Here is a 24,345-nt window from a genome sequence, read left to right as displayed (position 1 = left end):
ATACTATTTAGAAGTTAAAATGAATGTATTTCATATGTATGACTATATATTTATACATAAAATTATGGATGAATTTCTAAAACATATGAATATTGAATGAAATAAAAGAAAATTGTAAAAGCATGTGTATGCTCTTATATCATGTATATGAACAATTGAAAACATCTACTGTGATATTTTTGGCTTTCTCTCTCTATGCCATTGGAGTACAAAAATAATTACCAGGGCCACAGAGCCATCAATGGGAGGATAGTGCTTATCTCTAGGGTAGGAGAAATATTTGTTTTTCTCTTTAGGGAAAAAATGTAAAAAAGGAATCTGAAGCAGATATATCAAAAGTGTGATATTTGAATATCTCGGTGTAGTTACAAGGTGTTTATTACATTGTTCTCTGTACTGCTCAGCATATTTCAAACACTGGATTGGCTAAAAATTTCCTTCGTTTTTTTCCATACGATGGCTCCAGTAGTGCTTAGTTGTCTTTAACTTCATTTGAAACAATTTTTTTTGTTAGACTATATTGTGACAGCTGTCATATCAGCATGCATTGAACAAAACTGACCGAAATTGGTGAATTTTTGTGTAGCCATTTTAATATTGAAGATGGAAGAAAATATAGAACATTTTTTGGCATATTTTGCCTTATTATTTCAAGAAAGGTAAAAATGCAACTGAAACACAAAGATTTGTGCAGTGTATGGAGAAGGTGCTATGACTGATTGAAGTGTCAAAAGTAGTTTGTGAAGTTTCATGCTGGGCATTTCTCTCTGGATAATGCTCCATGGTTGGGTGGTCAAGTTGAAGTGGAAAACGATGAAATTGAGACATTAATTGAGAATAATCAACCTTATACCACATAGGAGATAACTGACATCCTCAAAATATCCAAATCAATCAAGTTATTGGTGAAAATACACAATGTGTCTTTTATTTTACGGAAAATAGCATATGGACTTTTTGGCCTAACTCACATTTTGTAATTTAAAAAACAATTTCTTAATTGAAGTCCTAAGGCTCTTCCTTTCGAAATTCTGTCTTTCCCCATAATTTCAGATCCCTTGACTCCCCTTCCACGTCTATGAAAACGATTCCCAAATCTAATTTTCCATTCTTTCTCTCCCCAGCGTCACTTCCATTTCCATCCACTTAATGGCTAATTCTTCTATCTCAAATTCATCATCCAATTCAATTGTCTCACCCTCGACCGCTGCTGCCCCAGAGCAGCTTTCTTTTAATTTCCTGTTCTCTGTCATCGCGTCCTCAGTAAATGTTAGTTTTTATTTTCAGTAGTCCTTTCGACTTTTACCTCCTGCCATTGAGTTCACCATACACGGAACTGCCAGCTTGTCTTCTCGAAATTTTGTTTTGTTTTGTTTTCCTGAAATGCTGTCCCCCTCCCCCCAGAACTGTTGTTTTGCATCCATTATTCCAAAGCTCAGAAACCGTAGGGTGACCATTACCAACCTCAGAAGGTCCAAAATCCTGAGCCATTTCTGGGTCAGTCGCCTAATTGTTTCTCCTTCTCCGTTGCCCATGGTTGGCTGTCACTAAGCAGGCGGTACCACGACACAGTCATGCCACGTGTTCGTCCCATCTTCCTGCTGCCTGTCTTCCTGCATTTTCAGTCCTGAGATGCTTTTACCTCCCAGTTCCCAGCTCCAGTCAAAGGCCTTCTCAGCAAAGCCTTCCTACAGCTCTGCTGCTGGAGCCCTTCCTGCAGCCCCGCCCACGTGCTCCCTGCCTCGGGTTCAAGCCCAGGAGCACCTCCCTCCCCCTCCCCAGATCCCACTGCCACTGAGCTCAATTACTTGGCAGACCCAGCAAGCAGAGGTGGGACGCATAGACAGGCTTATCCATATGGCGTCTCATCCATATGAACACTGAATCAATCTATCTTCCCCCTTCCTTTTCTTTCTCCCAGTTTTTCTGCGGTGATACCAGCTCCAAAGCAGGCTGGCTTCATCAGACTTGCAGAGAGGGTAGGGTGCTGTTCTCTGACTTTTGGCCAAAAATGGATGAAAATGAGATTCCTGTAAGTGTAATATTGTATCAATTCTAAGATGCACATTTTTTTTCCCCATCTGAATATCTGAAATCAGGGTGCATTTGACAGTCAATGGAATATTTTTCTTTCTCGGTGGTATTTAAAAATGGAAGTGCATTTTCTATTGATGATATCTACAATTGGATGAAAAGAGATACACAGGAACATATTTAAAATACATACAAAATGCAACTAAACGGCATTTACTGTTTGTTAGGAACATCAACTACCAGTGCGAAAGATGAGATTTTTGGAACATCGCTCTAGGCGTGTGTACTTTTGAGAAAATGGTTCCAGATCAGCGTTCCAGCACATTGGCACAAGAGCGGCACTGTCTTGTCTATTCCGCCGTATTTTGTAAACTGTTAGAGAGCGGAGACTCCGAGGAAGATCTGCCTGGGTGTTCTCTATGTAAAGAGCAACAAAGAATAGACATAAAGCCCTACACGCAGAGATTCTGAGCAGCAGGTTTGCAGGAAGAAAGCGACTGACCCATGGCCCCCAAGGTGATGTACCGGTGACGATAACTGAAGCCCCGGCGCTGGTGATGACCTACTACGCACGCCCTCTTTGTGCATGCTTCTCACCAGGACCACCTGGGTTATCAAGCAGGCACCTGGGCATGTGTGTGACGACAGAGGAGGCCCCACAGCTTGGTCAGGAGTTCACTGCTATACCTTTTTCCCTTTCCCGATCCACTTCACACCTGCTCCCAGATCACTGCCACCAGGGAGGTAGGAAGACCAGACTCTTCCATTGTCCTCTGTCACCTCCTCATACCACTTCTCCCAACCCTTGGTGAGGCTCTTCACTCAGGCCACTGTCCCTCACTGGTCAACTTCTGTCCAAATGACTTAGGCAGTGAACCCCCTGGGGTGAACCGTCTGGGTGGTCTGGGAGACGCTGAATGCGGTATGGGGACTCCATCAATTATTAACCTTTGTAACTGTAAACTCAGGGGGCTCTGAGTAAGCAGAGAGGGAAGGCAAGAAGGGATTTGAAAGCAACACACACACACACACACACACACACAAGGAGTTTTCTCAGTGCCTTTGTCACGTGGTTTCTGTTCTGCCTATTTCTCAGCTTGACTGCTTTTGCAGTCCTAAGTGGGGCTGTTGCCAACTCAGCCCTGGATGCTTGGGCAGGGGACTGGCTGAGGCGAACTTTTCTGGTCAATGGAAGTAGTGAGGGAATTGTGGGTCCTCCTAAGGAGCTGGTGTGAGCCCAGGGATGGTGGAGACAGCCAAGGCGTGGTGAGAAGGCCATGCTGATGCAGAAAGTTCTGAGCTCAGGGGATCACTCTGTGCACACAAGCCCTTCCACGTGACACCCCCTCGTGTACCCTCCACCCCTCTCACTGGCGCTGCCCGGTGAATGGAGGTCAGGGAATACTATTTCGAGCGCTGAGAGAGGGACAGGAGGCTGGTGGATAGATCAGCCTGCTGTGGGAGGACGAGGAACAAAGGCATCATCGGGCTGTGCTGAGCGCAGATGCCGTTCTTTGACCTTCACTCCCGTTGCTGCATCGCTCCTGGGCGTTTTATCTTTGCCAAAACCACAGTGGGAGGAAGCTACTGAGACAAAGAGGTGACGGTGGAGCCAACTTCTATTTCTGGCCTGTGGCTGACCCTGGCCAGTAACCTTGAGCAGGTCACTCGCCCCTCCCTAGGGTGATTATACCGGATTCCAACCGATGTCAAGGAACTCCTGTGAAAATTGTTAAGTGGAGATTTTTTAAGTGCTTCGAGATCTTAGAAGAGATATACGAACAATATCCCTGTGTTTTTGGTCAGCGTCACGGGCTACCCTTGAGATCGGGCTCTCCGTGTGCTTGCTCTGCTCTCTCCTGGTTAGCAAGCCCAGGACACACTTCAGATTAGTAACAAAAATAGCAAACGTTGATTGAGTGTTCAGTATATGTGGGGCACTTTAGTTTAGTGCTCACAGCAACCTCATGAAGTACAGGTGAAGAAAGTCCAGAGACGTTAGGTAACTTTCCCAGGGTCACACAGCCAATGGGCCAAAGCCAGCCTGAGTCCAGAGTCTGCCCTCATCCATGACACTGGAGCATCTTTAATAACCAGGCAACTCATCATTAGTGAGCACTTACTCTACATTCTGCACGAGCCAGGGGGTGTTAGACAGGGAACTGTACAAACAGACAGGAAGGAGACAGACAGAGGCTAGGTGCTACATTGGTGATGCCCTAGTGCTTTTGGAAAGCTGGGGAAAGAGGATCAGTGTGGGCTGGACTTTTGGGAAACTTTCAGGGAGAGAACGAGGCTCGAGCATTCCTGTGTATTTGGTTGTGGGAAACCGGGAGTGAAGAAAGGACAATTTCAAGGTCAAATCTGGGACCCGCCGCGTCCACTGTCCTCAGACTAATTAGGAATGCACTCTGGCTCTTGAAGTCTCTGCGACGCTCTGCACACGTCGTGCCCTTTAAAGTGTCACCAAGCTGTATGTCAATTACATCTCAATTTTAAAAAAAGAAACCTACCCAAGTGCTTTTGGCCACGGAACACTTTTTTTAGAACTTGCGTCAATAATTCATAGACTTCCAATTTTGGGAACCACTGATGTACAGGAAAGCACCTCGCTGGCAACAGAAGTAGTTTACAACCGTAAAACAACTTAAAGTCAAATTTGCGGAACATTCAGTGTAACTTCCGCTGTTACAGCCCCCACTCGGCATCAGTGCTCTTTTGACAGTTGATCCTCACCCCACCCCCGCCATGTGTACCATCTTAGTACCCTAGCCGCACTGCAAGTATCTCAGATGCAAATACTTGGTTGGTATATCTTCTTTTTTAATGTTTAAAAAAATTTATTGATTTGAGAGAGAAAGAGAGAGAGAGAAGGAAACATCAATTTGTTGTTCCCCTTGTTTATGTGTTCATTGGTTGATTCTTGCATGTGCCCTGACCAGGGATTGAACCTGCCACCTTGGCTCATTAGGATGATGCTCTAACAAACTGAGCCACCCGGCCAGGGCAGTTGGTATACTGTTTTATACCCTATGGCTCCTAGCCCATCCTTTGGCTAAAGAGTGTCAATAAATAATGAGTATATGTTGGTTTGAAAACAGAGAGCAGAGAGAAGAAAATGAAGAAGAAAACCACCAGACTTGGAATGATAGCCATGGTTGGCAAGTCACAACTGGTTATTTAGTTGTTAATTGCTACTCATCAATCAGTACTGTCAGAAAGACCAGAAAATTGTTAAAAATGCAAAATAATGTACCTTTCTGTCATGGCTTTGATTGGAGCTGGAGCTACAGTTAGAAGGAGCAGCTTTGGGGCCTGATCCCTAAAAACCTCTTCTTTTACTAGCTTTGGCCGAACGGGGTGGGGGTGACTGGGGCGGCTTCGGCCATGGACCTAGTGTCTGAGTGAGCCTAAGCACCCCGGGGTCAGCACAGTGCCACTGCTGCCACACAACTAGTCAAGCAGGGTGGGACCTGCAATTAAAAGAGACACTCTTGGCCTCGGGCGTGGTACTCTGGGTGACCATGCCGCCCTCCCTGTCTCTTTGGCCCCAGCGCCCTGGGTTGGAGAGAGTGCCACTTGAGAGGTTGGGGACTTTCAGGCTCTGAAGGCCTGTTATTCTTAAATTCAGGTTCTTCCCACCCTAACTCCCACTGGGAGAAGCAATTCATCAACCACTTGTGCTGACACCTCAGAGGCGGCTCAGTGCAAATGGGCAGGGACCTCACCCCTGTTTTAGGAGAAGAGGGGCGGGGGTGGGGTAGAGACTTTGCTCTGGATAAAGATATCTCTGGCCACTGTAGCTTTGGCTACCCAAAATTCTGGCTCTTGTGGGTGGAAAATTGATCTTGTTTCTTTGTTTTGTTCTTCTTGGTCAGATTCCCAGTGTGGGTCTTGCAGCGTTGTACCCTGGGGTCAGATCCACCCAAGCTCAGTCCTCCCTGGGCCTGGAGATTCCTTTAGCCCCCTCCGCCCTTCTGGCCCCAGGAAAGCCATGGCTGCTCCCCAGGCACAGACAGCAGGAGATGGGTGAAGGGCTGAGAGAGATTCCTGCAGAGCCCTACTGGGTACCTCTGGCCACCTCCACTTCTGGCAGCTATTTAGAAAAGACTGGAAGGAGGGGGTGGAGAGAGATTCAAAGCCTTGAAATTGGATCTGTGGTTGTTTTTGTGCTAAAACCTAATGCATCCCCGCCCACCACCTGGCTTGCCTGTGCCCTTGAAGTTGCTGGCGGGCTGCAGTGACCCCTGAGGAGCTGCTGCGGAGGTGGGCTGGGTGCACGTGTCAGGGCTCCATCCTCTGCTTGCAAAGCACTCAGGGACCAGCACCGTCCTCGCTTTGGCCTGCGCTGTGGATCCATGTGAGCCCTCCACAGCAATGCTGAGCCCTGCCTTAGCTTCCCGTTTAGCTGCCCGCTGACTGCCGCAGGGCCTTGCTCACAACTGCTCCCAGTAAATGCTGCTGAAAGACGGGGCAGGAGCTGGGGGTCAGCAGGCTGTTTTTAAATCCAGTGTTGAGGGGCAAGTGTCAGAATCCTCACCTGTATCCTTAATTTCTCCGATGCCTGCTACAGAGCCAGGGAGGTAGCCACCACGCCACCTGTCTCACCCACGGGGGGGGGGGGGGGGGGGGGGGGGGAGGGAAGGAAAGCTGCCCTGGGGGAGGGGTTGTGCATGTGGAGGGCTTGGCCTGGGAGACTTTGGCCCCACCCACCTGGCCACAGGCTATCTTTCTTGTGACTCCCCTTTCACCTGCGCATCCTGCCCATCTGGTCAACCTACTGCCCGTCCTGCCCGAGGGGAAACACCACCTGGTGGGCGGCAGCCTCTCCCTTGAATGAAATCTCGAGGCCACATCAGGGGAAGCAGGGGGCCCAGTTGGCAGGGTACAAACAGCACCCTCAGGGAGCTCAGGGGGCCTGGCTTCCCACCCAGCACAGCTTGCAGTCAGCTCTTGTGGCCCACGTACTTCCGGAGACTTTCTAAGCCGGGCAAAAATGTTTGACCACTGCCTCCTCTTGGGGCTCCAATGGTTTTAACCTCGACAATGTAGGTCGCTGGGTGGTTTTTCAGAGTTCCTGTACTCCTGACACACACAGAGGCCAGCGTTTGCTGTGCCCTTCCTCTGTGCCCGCCGTAGGCCAGTGTGTCCTTGTATTATTACCTCGTCTGACCCTCACAACAGCTCCACGAGGCAGGTTCGGTGATCATCCCAACTGTACGGACGAGCTAACTGAGATTACAGAGGGTGAACAGCTTCTCCTAAGATTGTACAGCCTGTCCGTGGGGGAGCTAACTGTCTGCGAGGTGCCATGTTAACAACCACATGCCGGTCTCACGTATACGAGGACTTTCCCTTGTCCTGGACTAAAGCCTTTCCCTCTCACCGAATCTGGGTCGTGGGTATAATTGATCTAGCACAGGGGCAGCAGACTGTGGTATACAGGCCAACCTAGCCATCACCTGCTGTCCTCAGGCCTGCACAAGAATGTAATTTTGCATTTATTTATTTATATTTTCTCTTTGTGTAATGGGTTGTGAAACACATACACACATACTGAATTGTACCTGTATAATGGCTAAGATGGTAAAATATCTATCTGGCTAGGGCTTTAAATGCTTTCCAAAAAAAATTGTGGTAAAAACACATAAAAATTTACCCATCTTAACTTTTTTTTTTTTTGGTTGTTGTTGCAGAAAGCTTTATTGTTTCTATTTAGTCCAAGGCATGGGAGAGGCTCCGGGGTGGTGAGAGGCTGCCTAGTGGTTGCAGGGAAATGCTCAGACAGGAGCCAGACCCCAGGGGGACACACCGGGGCCCCTCAAAGGCCTCTAAGCTCTACAGGCTCCTACTGGTGCTTGAGGGTGAGCCTTTCAAAGAGATAGTCGCCCAGCCAACTCTGGGGGCTGGCCAGCCGGCGGAGGTGAGCCAGGTGTCACCAGCTTCTTGATGGGTTTCACCTGTTCACCCAGGAAGTGGTTCTCCAGGAAGTCAGAGCTGGGGGTCTGCATGGGCAGAACCCAGGGGTCTGAGTCAGGTTCTTCTCCAGGGTTACGGCGGCTTCCACGGCATCCTGAGTGTCGCCCCACTCATCGTGAGACGGCCCCTGCACGTCCTGGAAGAGGGCGCAGCCGCCTCGCTGGTTTTGCAGCTTTAAGAGATGGTGGGCGCCCTCGAGTGTCTCCTCGGCCAACTCTTGGAAGAAGTGGCCCACGCCCTCCAGGCCACATTGTCGTGGTGGAAACAGAAGCCCAGAGACAAGTAGATGTGGGAGGCCTGCAGATGCAGGCTGACTGGTGGGTGGATGGGGCCTCCACCTGCGTGGAATGCCTCTGATGAATTTGGGGGCTCCTGGCTGCTCGGCAATACGGAGCTGGCTGGTGTCGGAGGCTGAGGATGATTGAGCTGGTTCCGAAGGTGGTGACTGGAAAAGAGGCTGGAGGCTGGTCGGAGGCTGGAAGAAGGGGTGCCCCTGGTCTCTTCCCCTCAAACACTGTTGAAACAAGAGACAGATTCCGGGGACTGTGCAAGGCCTGCTGTAGCTTAACCATTTTTAACTGCAGCGTTCGGTAGTGTGAAGTATATTCACATTGTTGTGAAACAGATCTCCAGAATTTTTTTGTCTTGCACAACTGAAACTCTATACCCGTTAAACGTCTCTCCCCTTCTTCCTTCCACCAGCCCAGGGCCGTCGCCATTCCACTTCCTGTCTCTATGAATTCGACTACTTTAGGTAGCTCATCTAAGTGGAATCTAGGGTATTTGTCTTTTGGTGACGGGTTTATTTCATGTCGCATAATGCCGTGTTTCATGTTGTAGGATTTCCTTCCTTTTAAAGGCTGAATATTGTTTCACTGAATGGATATAGCACATTTTGTCTGTTTATCCGTCGGTGGACGTTTGGGTTGCTTCCACCTCTTGGCTATTGTGAAGAGTGCTACTGTGAACAGGGTGTGCAAACATTTCTTTGGGATCCTGCTTCAATCCTTTTGGCTGCAAACCCGGAAACGGAAGTGCTGAATCTATGTTCAATGTTTGAGGAACCGCCATAGTGTTTTCTATTGTAATTGTGCCCATTTCCTAACCCTACCGACGGTGCCCGTGATCCCGGTCGGTAGCCATGGTCCTGGTGTCTCCACATCCTCACCTGACTTGTTGTTTTCAGAGCGTGTGTGTGTGTGTGTGTGTGTGTGCATTTTGACAGCAACCATCCTAACGGGTGTGATCTCTCACTGTGCTTTTGATTTCCATTTCTCTGATAATTAGTGGTGTTGAACATCTTTTCATATGCTTGTTGGCCTTTTGCATGTCATCTTTGGAGACGTACCTATTCAAGTCCTATGCCTGTTTTTCCATTGGGTTCTTTGTGTTTTTTGTTGCTGAGTTATAGAAGTTCTTTATATATTGTGGATATGAACCTTTTATCAAATTTGTGACTTACAAATTTTTCTCCCCTTTCGTAGACTGCGTTTTTGACCCGTTGATTGTGTCCCTTGATGAACACATGTGGTCTCATTTGTCTGTCTGCTTCTGTTGCTTGTGCTTTTGCTGTTCTGTCAAAGAAATCCAGTTGCAAACCAGCGTCACAAAGCTTTGCCGGATGTTGTCTTCTGGGAGTTTTATAGTTTTGGGTATTATGTTGAGGTTTTGAAACAATTTCGAGTTAATTTTTGTGTGTGGTATCAGGTAAGGGTCCACTTCATTCTTTCGCAGGCGGATATCCGGTTTTCCCAACATCATTTTTTTTTTGAAGAGACTCTTTTCTCCATTGAGAAGATGGTACATTTTATGTTATGTGTATTTTAACACATTTAAAACTATATAGTCTTTTTTTTTTTAATCCTCACCCAAGGATATGTTTTTTATTTGTTTTTCTAAGTTGATTTTAGGCAGAGAGGGGAAGGAAGAGAGAGGGAGAGAGAGAAACATCTATCGGTTGCCTCCCGTATGTGGCCCCACTGGGGAGTGAACCCACAACCTAGGTATGTATCCCGACTGGGAATTGAACCTGTAACCTGTTCATGCACAGGACGACGCTCCAACCAACTGAGCCTCCTGGCCAAAGCTTAACACAATTTTTTAAAAGTAAAATAAAGAACAAGAAGAATACACAACAGAGATAGTATTTGGCCTTCAAAGCCTGAAATGTCTAGACAGAAAGCTCTTCATGGAAAAGTTTGTCGACACCTGAGCTACCACACCACCACGGCGTCCTCTCTCACCAATGTCGCCCGGGCTGACGGAGCCCTGCATGACTGACGTCTGCCATTTACTAGTTCTCCGACTCTCTGTGCACTAGGCCTCTTCCAAGCGCACTTAATTCAAAACTCAATGTATTCATTCTGTGCATGGAGACGGAGCAGCCCGTGGGGATTTTGAATCTTTGGCTGCACCTTCGAGTCTGTGTAAAGCTCAGGCCAGTTGCTGGCAGACCAGCCTGAGGCCTGTTTCTTGACTATGGGTTGTGAAATGAGGGTGAGAAATGTTGGCCTTGGACTTGGGGGAAACGAAGGCGGGGAACCTGAGCAAGGCTCAGGGAGCACTGACAGGCAGCTCTGAGGCCTTCTCAGAGGGCAGGACCAGTACGAATCACAGTCCCAGCGTCCTGGCGAGTCTTTGAGCTCCTGCTCTAAATGCGTGAGCTGTCCTCTCTTTGCACGCTGGGTGTATAATCGCCTGACCAACAGAGGCTATCTACATGTAACGTCTTTTCATGTCTCCCCTCTCTACCCAGGTGGGGAGCTCCCTGGGCCTCGGCTGGGTCTCATGGTTACTTGTCTCTTCTCTGAGCCCTTGGTACTGCACTTAGAGAACAGAGGCTGCTAGTATTTGTTTACTGCTCGACTCACATGTTATGAAAAGACCCTGAGTGGAAACGGGCCTTCAGGAAGCATGTCTGAGAATCATCTCTCTGCCCTGGCCCCAGAACAATCTTGAGGCCCAGAGAGCCCATGTGAGCTCCCTGGCAGGGCCCAGCTGGCCCAGGTGAGGGCTGCATGGCCCAGGCCTGACCACCTGGGTGTTTCTTCCCCTCCCACTTCAGAAGCCCAGTGCTTCCGCACTCCCTGCATTTCCAGCATCCAGCCCTTTTTAGTGCTCCAGGAAACATCGGAAGGGTTAATTATTTCTGGGGGCTGACTCAGACAGCGTTTTTCTGCCAAAGAATTCTGTCAGCCAAGCACCGTCCTGCTGCTCCCCCCAGCAAGGGAGCCGTTGTCAGCCTCGTCAGGGAGGACGCCCCACTGGCAGGGAGGCCCGGAGCCCCCACGCTGGGGGTGGGGTCCAGGCCTGACCCTCGAGGGTGGGGCTGGTTGCTGGGCAGGGGGCTGTTGCTGGGTGAGGGGGGGGGGCTGTGTGTGAGAAGCCAGCTCCAGAGCACTCTCACCACCAGGCTGCCTTTCAGCCAGTCCCTGTGGGGCCAAGGCTCGCCTTTCATTTTGTTGATTGGAGATTGTGTCCCTGAATAGCGCTTAATGTCCTTTTGAAATTATCTGTTCTTTTCTCCCTCTTTTTACCATTTCCCCTGCTTTCTCCATTTCGTTTAGCTTGTCACTGTGTCCCTAACTGCTGAAGGCAGATAATGGGACACCTGGAACAGAGGGATGATCCTCAACACAAACGTCTGCCCTGAGGGGCCAAACTGGGGACACCTGGTAGAGAGAGGGTCAGAGAGCCCTGGGGGACGGAAGCCTGGGAGGTATTTTTTCTCAGGTCAGTGTGGGTGGGTGGGGAGTGGGGGCAGGACCTTGAAACCAAAGCAGAAGAGGCTATGGAATCAGGGGAGCTGGGAATGGGGGTCTGAATGGAATCTGAGGGCTTGGGGTGGCTGGGGGTGGGGGACAGTGATTCAAAGGCTGAACTGTGCTTGAGAAACCTGGGGCCAGAAGCCAGGCGGGGACAAGGCAGCATGAACAAGTCCAAGGGCCCGCTCCATGTCACCATTGGCTTCAACCCGCCCTCTGACCACCGCCGTGCGTAGGAAGGTGCACACGGGGCAGGGCAGACTCACCCCAAATCTGCGCTCAGTGTAGGACTGGACTTTCTGACCCACATGCATTTCCCCCCCTTGCTCCAGGCCCTAAACGTGAGTAAGGATTTGGTAAAAGGAAAAGAAGGAAGATGACAAACTACCTTCTAACTGTAGTGTAGGAACGGAGTGGCTGTCAGCACAGATCACTGCGAGATCATCGCCAGCTCAGCAAGAGTCAGCTGCCGGGTCATGGCCTATTTGGAAAGACAGTTCAGTCTATTAAAAGGGGTTGCGTATCTGCCACAGAAAGTTCCTCATCTGACTCCCTTTATACTGGCTCCCACTTAGGCTGCAGGCCCCAGCTTTTCCTGAGAAGCCTTCCTCGAGGTTAGGTTAGAGTTTCTCTCTGTTATAGCACCTCCTTACCATCTATGTCTCTCTCTGTTTAAATTGCCTGTAAACTTCCTAGGAGTCCATGCATCTAGCTCGGCACCTGGCACGTGGTAGGTTGTTAATATCTATTTATTCAACAAAGGGCTGGATTCAGGAGTTAAGTTAGTTAATTAATCACACCTAAGAAACCTCCACAGCTAAACGACTACAGATGGCCGTGTGCTTTGTAGTTCACCACGCCACGAGGTAGACTTGCCTATGTGTGTTTAGGAGGCAGAGAGAACAGATAGGGTTCAGGTGCCCTTGATTAGCTAGAAGTTCTAGGACTTTCTATCAAATAGGATTCAGTTAGACTTCATGTAACAGAAACCAAGTGTTTATTCTCTCATATAAAAGAAGTCTAGAGGAATTCAGAATTTGGCAGAAATGGCAGCTCCAAGGATCCCCAAGCTTCTCCGGCTTTCTCCTTAGCACTGGCTTCCACCCCCACGGTTACCTCATGGTCCAAAAGGGCCGTGGCACGTCAGCTATCACATCTGTGTTCCAGACAGCAGGACGGAGGGAGAGGGGCAGATAGGGGACAAAAGCAGACTTCTTGAAAATTGCACATAGATCATCCTCTTAGAGTTCATTGGCCAGGAAAGCTTGGAAATGTAGACTTTTGCTGGACACATTGCTGTCTCCAGTAAACTTGGAGTTTTATAACTAAGGGAGAGGAGAACAGATAAAATGCAACAGATCTCTAGGCCACTCCATTTGGCTCTACACCTCAGTTCCCTTTGATGGAGGGGCTAGCAATCAGTACTTTTGTCTCTACATAGAAAAACTAAGGGGCATGCAAAGGGTTGCCTCCCATGCTCTGTTTCCAGGCACTGGCACTTACTACAAGATGGGACCCCATGAAGAGTTCACGGTAAACAAGCTGCAGAAAGACTCGAGCAAGTGGGCATCGCCTGCAAGTCTGGATGGTCTAGCCGAGATGGGTACCAGCAATAGCTCTGGCTGGAACATAGTACATTACGGGCCCTGCTGTAGAACTGACAGCCTGGATGCACTGCAGGTCCGAGCCACAGCTTGCAGGAAGTGCCCTGATGGCACACATACCTGTGCACGACCAGGACAAGGAGGAGCAACCCCTTTTCCGTCGCCCTCACTCCCCCGGGCAGGTGGTTTCCTGGAGCCACACCTATAGCATCTTCCCATGACATGGCAGAAGCCCACACTCCCCTGGGCTTTCTACTTAGCGCGTCCTCAAACCGATGCTTGATTTTCTCTTGCATTGGAAATGTCTCGGTGTAGGACAACTATGACAAAGGAAACGTGGGGGAGTAACAGTGAGCTCTGGGGTGCAATCCTGGCCCTGCCCCGGGTTATCCGTGTTGCCTTGCTAACTTGTTTAACTCCCCCCAGGTGTCCATTTGCTCAGGTAAAATAGGACTGGTAATGACACCTGCCTCACAGAGCTGCCCAGAGGATTCAACAAGATCACGTTAGCAACTGCATTTAGCATGGTGCCCGGAGTACAATAGGCACTCAGTTTGCATCTGAGAAAACAGAACGAGAGAGATGGCCAAAGCCATTGTGAAGCTCAACCCCTACACAAAGCTTCCTCTGAAATTCGAGAAATTTGCAACCCTGGCATCTTGGCTGGAATTCCAGGAAGGGATGGGCACGTCCCCCGGGGAAAGCCAGCCCCAGCCTGAGACACCAGGCCCCAGAGGGCAGGGCCACTCCCCATCCAAGGGCAGGGCTGACTCAGGGAACGATTTCCATCTTGTCCCAGGAACACTGTGCTTGGACAAACAATATCGATTCTGTGGTTTTGCTTGCAAAGGGAGGAAGAAAGACAATTTCATTACACAAAGCATTATGGCTGCTGTATTTGCTATCAAGAGAAGCACTTGGCAATCCTTTCCATTGGTGTCTCTTCTTTAAACAATCTCAGAGATAGCTCACCCCCATTTTATTAAGGCAGGAGCGAGTGGCTGGAGAGCTTGTGGCCAAGGAGCAAAAGTCAGACTTCGTGACTCCCAGATTTCCAGCACATCGCTCAACTCAGTGAGCCCTTGCATCCGCTCCATGGATGTCTGGCTGGCGGGGGCCGCTTCTTACTTCCTGCTCAAATCAGTCGCTCTTAATCACCGGAGAAATGCAGGCACATAAATCTCAAGTGCAGGACTGGTTTCCCTCACAGCTGAAGACAAGAGGTGAAAAGTGACTTTTCCAACCAAATCACAAGTGGGTCTGACGGCCAGCCAGGCTTGGAGCAGGGCCATTGGAACTCTTCCAGGACAAACGTCACACTGGAGAGCCCTGGAAATGGGGGGAGGGGTCGCGGGCTCAGTAGCAAGAGGTACCCCATGTTTCAGCACCTGAAAAAAATTGTCACTGGAGTGTGGCCCCAGTGGGGCGAAGGGGGAGGTTGAAGCTCAGAACTGAGGCAAATCCAGGGGTTAAGATAAAGGCAGCACATGCCTGAGTTGGACCTACTGTGTGCCAGGTCCTGTTCTAGGACTTAACGCATGTTAGTTCATTTCTTCTTTGTAATGACTCTGAAGTGGGTATGGCGCTTGTCCCCTTTGACAGGGGCCTTGAGCTCAGACTATATCAGCTCCCAATTCCACAGTCTCCCCTGTTCTCCCCTGAGCGGCCTGTCAGGATGGCATCAAGCTGAGATTTGGGCCCAGGCTCTCGGGATGAGGACCCCTGACGGAGGAGGCCTGGACTGCACCCAGCTGTGGCCGGGCTGCCCCCTCACCCGGGGAACTCACGCCTCTGGTCACAGCAGCATGGCAACCTGTCCCAGCTACCAAGGGGAAAGAGGCTGTTGGCATATGCCCTCCTGGACAGGTCAGTTTTCACAGGGCGGGATGTTTAGGGGGGCACTTAGTGAGCACGTCTCATACTGTGCTGAGAACGTGATGACCCTCTTAGGCCCCACTGGTGAGGGGATGGAGTGGGGACAGGCTGATGGCTTTTCTGCCTTTGCTAAGCCACTGGGACCTGACATGAGCCGCACGGCTCAGGCCTGACTTCACACCTTCCTTCTCCTGATATCAGGCTCAATAGATTCCAAAGGTGTGTTTCATTTCATTTTGACTCCACCACCAAAGCTGCTGCCTCTGCTCCTTGAGGATAATTCCAGAAAAATCCTGAATTATTTAGCTGCCCCAGAGCTGCTTGTGTGGCCTCACTGGATAGGGGAGTTCAGGCAAGGAGACCACTGGCCCCGGACCCTTGGGGGAGAGGGTGAAGGGTGGTCTGTCTGTCCTTGAGGCACATTTCATTCACTGCGGGGGCAAAACCTGGCTGGGCCCCACCCTCTACTGTCGGTTTTCAAGACGGGCCTCGGTAAGCCAGTAGCTGTGGGAGACGTCCGTAGTCAGCTAGGGAAGTAAAGCTGACATGCCATCTGACCTAAGAAAGGTGTGTGTCACACTCGTTCTGTCCTCTGGCACTCTCTGGGTCTGCCTAAGGCCTTTCCTCCACCAGGAGCTGTAGGTGACGTGGACAGCAGACTGAGCAGAGCCGGCATTGTCCCTTAGACTCCCTGATGTCACACCCTCTGGCTTCCAAGTCCAGATGCAGGTGCCTGCCCCTCCCGTTGGGACTCTGCTCGATCCTGTGCAACACTTTAAAGCAGCCATTGAAATGCCAGATGACAACATGTTCCTTGGGGATTGAGAATTGCGACTTGGATGATGGCAGAGTTCTGACACTTGTGACAGATTTGCTTCCCAGGGGCTGAGAGGGGCTGGTCAAGCCTCCAGGCCTCCATCCCAGGTCAACCAAAGGACCTCACTTGTTTTTGTTTTATATGCTGAGGTTGGGTACAGATTACATATGAAGGAGAGTTCTCTTTCTTTTAAAATGTTTATGAAGTCCTGACCTGCATTTTTCTCATCCTATCCATTAGTAACTGTAAAGAATTTTGAAAAAGGCAAAATAGAGAGACAGAGAAAAAAAAAGGAGAGATTTCTTGGGTATCAGAAAAGGGTACAGCCCTGGCCACGTGCTCAATTGGCTGGAGCATCGTCCTGATATGTATGCCAAGGTTGTGGGTTCAATCCCTGGTCAGGGCACATATAAGAATCAACCAATGAATGCACAAATAAGTGGAACAAATCAATGTTTCCCTCTCTCTCTCCATCCCTCTCCATCTCCCCTCCATTTCTAAAATCAATAATTTTTTTAAAAAGTAAAAAAACAACAACCCCAGAAAAGCATACAAAACTCATCTGGGCCTCAGTTGGCATTTGTGAAGGCATCTCCTCATCAGCAGCACCACGTGCTGGGTTCTGGAATGGCCAAATCTGGCCTGATGGACCTCTCAAGCTCACTTCTTTGGGAAATAGGAAGACGACAATTTGAAATACTAATCTAAGGTCATAATCACATATAAAAGATTCCTATGTCATCCAGAGCTAAAACAAAACAAAACAAAACCCCCGTGAAATTAAGTCATGGATTACCCTCAAACACAGGAAGATGATGCTTCTAGCCTCTCCAGTGCTGAAAGACACCACCAGATGCTGCTTCAGAGTGGCACCCAAGGATAAACAGGCGCTGGGAAGACTGATTTGCCCTTTGCTCTCTTTCCCTGAGCATCCACAGAGACAGGAGAGAGCTTCTCAACCCATCTTGGTGGTGGCCTCTTTTAGAGTGAAATGTGAGGCCAGGGCTCCAACCAGCCGGGGTCCCTACAGTTCCCAGGAAAGCTTTTGTGCTGTAACCTGGATGCCCGTCCAAATTGCCTTGGCTGGTCCAGTCCCTGGCTTTGCCTCCCTCAGGGTCCCGCAGCTATCAATTGACTGCTAACATTTCCTTTCACTGTCTTTTGCAAACTGCTGAGGGAGCGCCAAGAGCTAGCTTCCCAGGGTTCATTCACCCCAGGGCTGGGACCTTTTCAGCGGTGTAGGCAGGTTATGTGTTTGCAGATCAGCACAGTGGGGCAGAGTGATCTGGAAGCCATTTCGTTTTTTAGTTCATCAAACTCCTACTCGCTGGGAAACTCTGAACCAGCGATACGCAATCTTGCTGGAGTTGTGACACCCTATTGTCATTCATTTTATTTCATCAAACACCCACCCCTCTCAAAAATGCCATGAAGCATGTATATATTTTTAAGATGAAGGGGAATGAAAATTGGAAAATTACCTGCGAATTTGCTGGCACTCAAGCAAAAAAGATACACCAGAGGTGCTTGGAAATCAGAGCTAGGGATCAGTACTCTGCACAGGGAAGACATTTGACCACACGGAGAAGTGGGAGCAGTTTTTCTTTGTCCCCTACCCTCCTCCAGCCACTCAACTCCTTTCCCCTGTGGACATTCGCTCCCCTGGCACCAGTGCCCTTGGGCGGCCCAGCACCTCACACAGGACCGGCCCTTACCGACCCCTCACCCCCTGCTCTGGACCTGTCCCTTCCAACGCTCTTATTAACAGTTACCCAGTGCCATCTCCTCTGCAGGTGGCTCTTGTAGGCTAGTTGTCCCTTTGGAAAGGAGCTAATAACTTCTGAGTTCCCTTCTAGCACAAAAAATGTTGGTAGGGTCAATTGTGGTGCAAATTAAGCCCTCCCAGGGATATTTGTAATTTAAATGGATTTAAATTCCATGTAATTTAAATGAACTTTAAATACATTTAATAAAAAAATGGGATTTAAATAATTTGCAAATTAACTAATTTAATACCCCAAAGACTTAACTTCCACAGGCATTTCAGGTAACAGACATGGCTGGTGGAGAGTTGGGGCGTGAACCCATTCCATCTTACGGTAATGTCCATCTCGCTATGCAAGCCTTCGCGCTGGGGTAGAATAAAAGGCCCTGGCTGGGAGTTGGGCAACCCGACTCTATTTCCAACTCAACCCAATTCAACCAATAGTTACTCTGCACCCAGCATTGGGCCAGGCCCTAGGAAGCCTGAGGTGAATTAGACAAACTCTGTGTCCTCAGGGAACTCAGCCTTTTAGGGGCCATTGCCACTATGATAAGTGCTTCCCCAGAAGTCCAGACAAAATGCCATGGGAACACAGAAGAGAGGATGATTAATTCTGCCTGCAGAAAGCTACGGAGAATTAATATTTGCACTGGGCGTTTAAGGATGAGAAGGACTTCAGCAGGCTGGGGAACAGAGTGAGGACAATGCGGGACAGAGCACTGGAACAAAAGCTTAACGAGGCGATTGCTGCTGAGGACATCCAAAAATCCGGAACACGGGAAGTGGCAGGGAGGAAGCTAGGAAGGAAGGCTAAGCAGGGCCAGGTTCTGGAAGGGCAAGGTTCCGTCAGTGCCTTACTCGGGCGTGGGAATGTTCCCCTGCAGACTGCATGGGGCCGTGAGACGTTCTTCATACCTTCATGGAAAGACAATTGCAGGAGACGGCCACCTTCTCACAGCGAAAGATGGTGGCTAGCTCACCCAAGGCCGTGGGGATGGAAAGGAGGGGTGGACAGAAGAGGCACTCTGAGGTGGAATAGATGCAAATAATTGGCAGCTTGGAGGTTGGAGGTCAAGGAGAGGGAAAAGTCGTGAGTAATGAATGAGGTTTCATGCAAAGCCTGCTTAGTAACGATGCTGCTGTTAATTGGAGATGGGAGCAAGAGCCCATGGAAATAAAGCTGAGCTGGCTTTGGGGCCTGCTGGGTTAAGAGACCAGGGTGTGAAGTGAAGGTGATTGTCGATGTTCCCACAAAGCATTCTTCCACTGTTCATGATTTTGGTCTTCTTGAGAGGACACCAAGTCCCCTTGGTGTCTACACCAGCCACATGCCCATCTCTGATCTGGCTCTTCTTCCAGTTTCTTCTGTCAGCCAGCAGACAATTTTTGTTCTGGGAGGGAACTTAGGAGGTATTAGCTCCTTTCCAAAGCAATAAGTAACTAGACTACAAGAGCCACCTTCAGAAGGGGACAGATGAGAATGTAGACAGAGTATAATACAACAAGAGCCCTGGGATTGCCACCGCCATTAACCGGAAGCCAAGCCAAACGGAAGCTTCTGGAAGCTCAGTTTCCTCTTTAGTAAGACCCTGCTCCCTCCCTTTCTAGATGATAAGCTACCTTTCGTCCATTTACCTTTTGTTTTCTCAAGTAATATTCTTGCCCAGAGGACTAATTGTTCTCCCAAAGAGAACGCGTGACTGCCTTCTTGTTTATTTCAGCACGCGCACTGTGGAGCGAAAACCGATGTTTGTCTATGAACTAGAGCTCTGTTGTGAAGATGAAGTGGCTTGAGGAAGTGTTTGGTCAACTCGGAGTACATCTCAAAAACCCTAAAAACATGCATGTTCTTTGACCTAGTAACCCCACTTCTTAGAATTTATCCTAGAATAATAGTGGATGAGAGCACAAATATGGGTGCACAATACTGTTGATTGTGCTTATCATAGTAAGGAAAAACTAATAACCTAAAGTCCAAAAATAAGGGATTAAGTAAATTTATTAAAATTATCCATATAATGGTTTCCATGAAAGTTCATTAAAAATGATGATGTAGATCAACATTTACTGACAACTAGAAAGCTAGAAAGATGTTCAAGAATTGAAAAGAATAGATTATATAAATGAATCATGTACAAATTTTAAGGAAAGTATGTGGAAACCAAATTCAGCAAAATGTAAATTACAATTATCCGAGAACACAGTGGGAGGAATTTCTATTGGTTTCATTATTTTTCTTTCTACTTGTCTTTATTTCCTAATCTCTCTCAGTGGCTGTGTCTGACTGGTGTGGCCAAATAGCTATACTTCTCTCAAATGTGCGAAGGCCAGTTTATCAGCTGTCCCGTCGAATTAAAGAGCAAAGGAGGAAGAGAAAAGCCGTTGAAAAAAAGAACTCTGGGGGGAGAAAAGTAGCTAAGTTGCAAATGACGGCCCACAAAGTACATTTTACAAAGGGACCTCCCTCCCTACTTCTATGCACCTTCTGGAATATTTTGTGGAACTGGAGACTCTCAGCTGATAGTCACAGATGGGGTCACGTTGCAGGGGCCTGTTTGCATACAGTCCTACCTTGCACCCCAACTTTTCCTAAAATCTGAGCTCTTCCACAGTCTCTCAGATAGGAAAACCACCCAAGATCTAATTTCTTCCTTTAAAATTATTATTACTTTTAATTCCATTTATCTCTCTCTGTGCTGTTTACCTTCTAAAGTGGACATGTTGCAACAAGAAATAAGTCTTTGCAATGAGAGTGGTCAGGTGAGGATGATCAGATCAGGGGGTGATGAGCATCAGCAGAAGCCAAAGGGATCGCTTGGCAACAGACCTGTATACATGGTCAGCTCTAATTGGTAATCAATCGTGTGTATGCAAAATAAAATGGTATTTGCACCTCTGCAATTGAGGGGGACCAGATAAGATCCAGTGTTGGCATTAATGCAGGGAGACAGACCTCATATGCTGCAGACGGAAGTATGAACAGCCACGGCCTCTCTGTAGGGGTTTGCCTGTGTGGGTTCAATGCTATACATACATGAGTGACTTTTGACCCGGGATCTCTGCCTCCAGAAATTCCTCTTCAGGAAATAATCAGAGGCGTGATCATATACTTATGTATCAGAATATTCATCAGCTTCATAATAGAAAATTTTAAGAAAAAGTAAATTTCTATCAGTAAGGAATTGTCGCGGTTTTTTTTTTTTTAAGTATAGAACTCAGCTTTTAGACTCAGTGAGATCTCCGCTCAAATCACAATTTAGTAGCTAAATGAACCTGGGCCTATCCATCAATGTCTTTAAGCCTCAGTTTTCTCATCTGCAAAGTGGGCACAATAATTGTTCCTTCTCCTAACCGCTTCCCCTGCCGCCGCTCACCATTTCTCTGCTTCTCTCGGCAACATAACTCCTTAAAAGAGTGGTGTATCTGCGCTGTCTTTGAAATCCGCTCCCACCAGGTTCTTGTCCTCACCACTCCAGGAAACAGACGTTGTCAAAGTTAACATTGACTAATTCAACGAACAAGCTTAGCTCTCATCCTTCTCGAACTTTGGGCATATTCCAAACAGTTGGACCTCCTTCCTCTTTGGCACACTTTTACTGTTGGCTTCCAGGACCCTGTACACTTGATCTTCCTACTTCACACTGGTCACCCCTCCATCTCTTTGGCTGGATCTTCCCTTCTTTCTGTCCTCTCAAGGACAGAGCACCTGGGATTGAGTCTTTGGGCTTCTCTTCTCCATCCATACTCTCCCCACCCCTCCTGGTTTCAGCCAGTTTCAAGACCTTCAACAATGTCCATATGCAGATTAGTCTAATTTATATCTCCATTTTGGACCTCTCCCCTGAAGTCCAGATTGGTAATACCAACCGACTACTCAACATCTTTATCTGGTTGTCTAATAGGCCTCTCAACGTGAACACCCAAACTGAAATGAACACCCTTATTTTCACTCCCCCACTGGCTCCTTCCAGAACATTCCCACCTTCATTCCAACTTCAGGTTGTTCAGGACAAACACATTAGCGTCATCCTGGCTCCTTTCTGTCTGTCACACCTGATAGCCTGTCCTTCAGAAACCCTGTTAACTCCACCTGCAGACTGTACCTGGAACTGGATCCATTTTTGCTGCCTCACCATCAGCAGCCCGGTCTGAGCCACCCCCCTAGATCACCTGGACCTCTGAAATAGGCTCCGGAGTCGCCTCCCTGTGACCATCCTTGCCCCTTGCCACTCTCTTCTCAAGACAGCAGCCTGATGATTCTTTTATATTTTAAGGTAGATTATGTCACTTTTCTTATAAAACCCTGCAGCGGTGCCCACTCGGAGGAAAAAGCCAAACCCGAAGATGACCTGCCAGGCCCTACATGGTCTGGTTTCCTGTTCCTGCGCTGAGCTCACCCCCAGCCATCGTCGCCCACGTGCCCTCCACAGCAGACACCCTGGTTTTTCTGTTTCTTGACCACACAGACATTCTTGCCTTAGGGTTTCAGACTAGCTGCTCTTTTGCCTGGAACGATCTTCCTTCTCACGCCCTTCAGGCCCATTCACACATCATTGGTGCAGGCTGGCTTCCCCTGGAGGCAGCCCCACAGGAGCTGGAGAGTGGCAGGTGGGAAGTTCCTGAAGGAATACTTGTGGGGTCGTCTCCATAGCAGGAAGGGGAGGGGGCAGGATTGGGCTGTGAAGCCGGCTCAACAAAGTTGTCCGCCAACCCCAAGATGATAGTAACATCTGTGCTGTTTTGTGAGAAAAGCTGGTTATAAAACTTTCCCTGTACAAAACAGTCAGTACAGCGTGGTTTTGTGAATCTACGTGGGCATAGAAAGAACGTTAACAAATGGTAGTTGCTATGTTCTGTACTTATCAATTAGTGTCCCAGCTCTTTTCTTATACATTAATTAAGCTATAGATTAAAGTCATAACACATATTAATCATTTATTTATTTTATTTATTTTTTTCAATACTGTATCAGTAAAAATACCAGGTTTAACATGCACAAAGCCAAGAAAACCAACGATGCCAGATACCGAATTTATATCGCACTGGCCTTTGAACACATATTAATCATTTATATGTCACAAATTCAATGCAAACTTTCCCAGTCTGTTGTCTGTTCATTTGCATCAGAGGTTTACATATTAAAATATTCAAATCTGTTTCTCTTTTCCTCCATTGAAATTTGTCATTCCTGCACAGATCTAATAAATATTTCATTTTCTCTAGTTTTCCCATAAAAAAATAACTTTTTGCTGCTTCTTGAAGGTGGCTGGTTGGTTTCCTCAAGAGATGATGGCAAAGAGGGGACTCTGAGTTGGCTCTTGTTGCTGGCACGTTGATGTAAACCACAGCAGTTAGATCGGCCTTGGCGAGTGGGCGCCCACACTCTTGGGCCCCAGCATAGCCTCTGTCCTGGCCACCGTGGCTACTTCGATCCGGCACCCACCCGTGGTGTCAGCAGTGGGGTGGCCGATGACGGGGGCAGCTTGACTTCAGCTGGCTGGGTCACTTTGGCCCACCTGGTTGTCTAGTACTCTTTCTGGGGTGGGTGCTGCCTGCTAGGAATTAACAGGTAACCAGTGATCTTCCAGCCCCATGCCCGCTCACACCTATCCGCCCAAGAGCTGCTGCCAGGACTTCTGTGTCCCAACCTTCAAATCGTTCTCTTTCAAGGCTGCCGACCAAGCCATTCGCCACTGCCTGAGTCCAAGTCACTTCTTTTTTCTCACAAACTGGATGACAGAGTTACTGCCTGAAGGTCCGGCCATGGAGCCCTGCTTGCTGTTGTCCTTCGAGGTACCCCCCGAATGATACGGGAGTGTACCCACCATCCATTTTCAGCTTGTATCCACACATTAGCTCACCTACCCATGACCCACACTTACCGTTTTGCTTCTTCCGTTAACTGATCATCACCAGTTACCCAGAGATCCGCATGGAGCCATAGCACTGAGCTGAGTAGTAGGAGCTGGGGCAATGGTGATGGTGGCCCCTGTGCCTTGGTTAGCGGGTGGTGCAGATCACCGTGCCTTTCAGTGTTGCTTGTGGTCAGTCCTGATGTACCGTTTCTGTCTGCTGATGGGACCATCTGCCCTTGTGTTTCCATGGCTCTCACAGGACCCAGCTCATGATGGACAGTTCTGGCTGCCTGGTCACTTGCTGTCCCATGGTCCGGTGTTCTGTCTCTATTAGGGCCGCATAGCCTGCCAGGAGCTTCCTAGAAGGTTATTTAATTCTCTGCTACAGATGGCATGGCCTTGCTCCAGAGCCCTGGGGACCTGCATTGTGCTTCTCCCAATGGGACTTGTCATAAATTCTACATGATGTCCTCTCCTGTCACTGAACCCTCTAGTAACAGAGGGTCTGCCAGCTCACATGGCCCAAGCGGCAGGACTGCTTGCACTTCAGCCCGGACATTCTCTGCAGAGCCCTTTCCTGCTCTTGGTCCTGCTTCAGGGTTTGATACACCTGGTGTGTGGGTTGAAGTGATATCCTCAAAGTTGGAATATG

The 24,345-nt window shown here is 48.6% G+C and overlaps 1 non-coding gene across 1 annotated transcript; it reads right to left on the bottom strand.

The window, feature by feature from the left end:
• Positions 1 to 22,799: 22,799 nt before the first annotated feature.
• LOC112318940 (small nucleolar RNA SNORA8) lies at positions 22,800 to 22,929 on the bottom strand. Its single transcript, XR_002976273.2, has one exon. It is a non-coding gene; the product is annotated as a small nucleolar RNA SNORA8 (small nucleolar RNA).
• Between the last annotated feature and the right edge of the window lie 1,416 nt (positions 22,930 to 24,345).

The sequence above is a fragment of the Desmodus rotundus genome, chromosome 10 (genome assembly GCF_022682495.2).
Source record: "Desmodus rotundus isolate HL8 chromosome 10, HLdesRot8A.1, whole genome shotgun sequence".
Lineage (NCBI taxonomy): Eukaryota > Metazoa > Chordata > Mammalia > Chiroptera > Phyllostomidae > Desmodus > Desmodus rotundus.
This window is presented reverse-complemented; position numbering and strand designations above follow the sequence as displayed.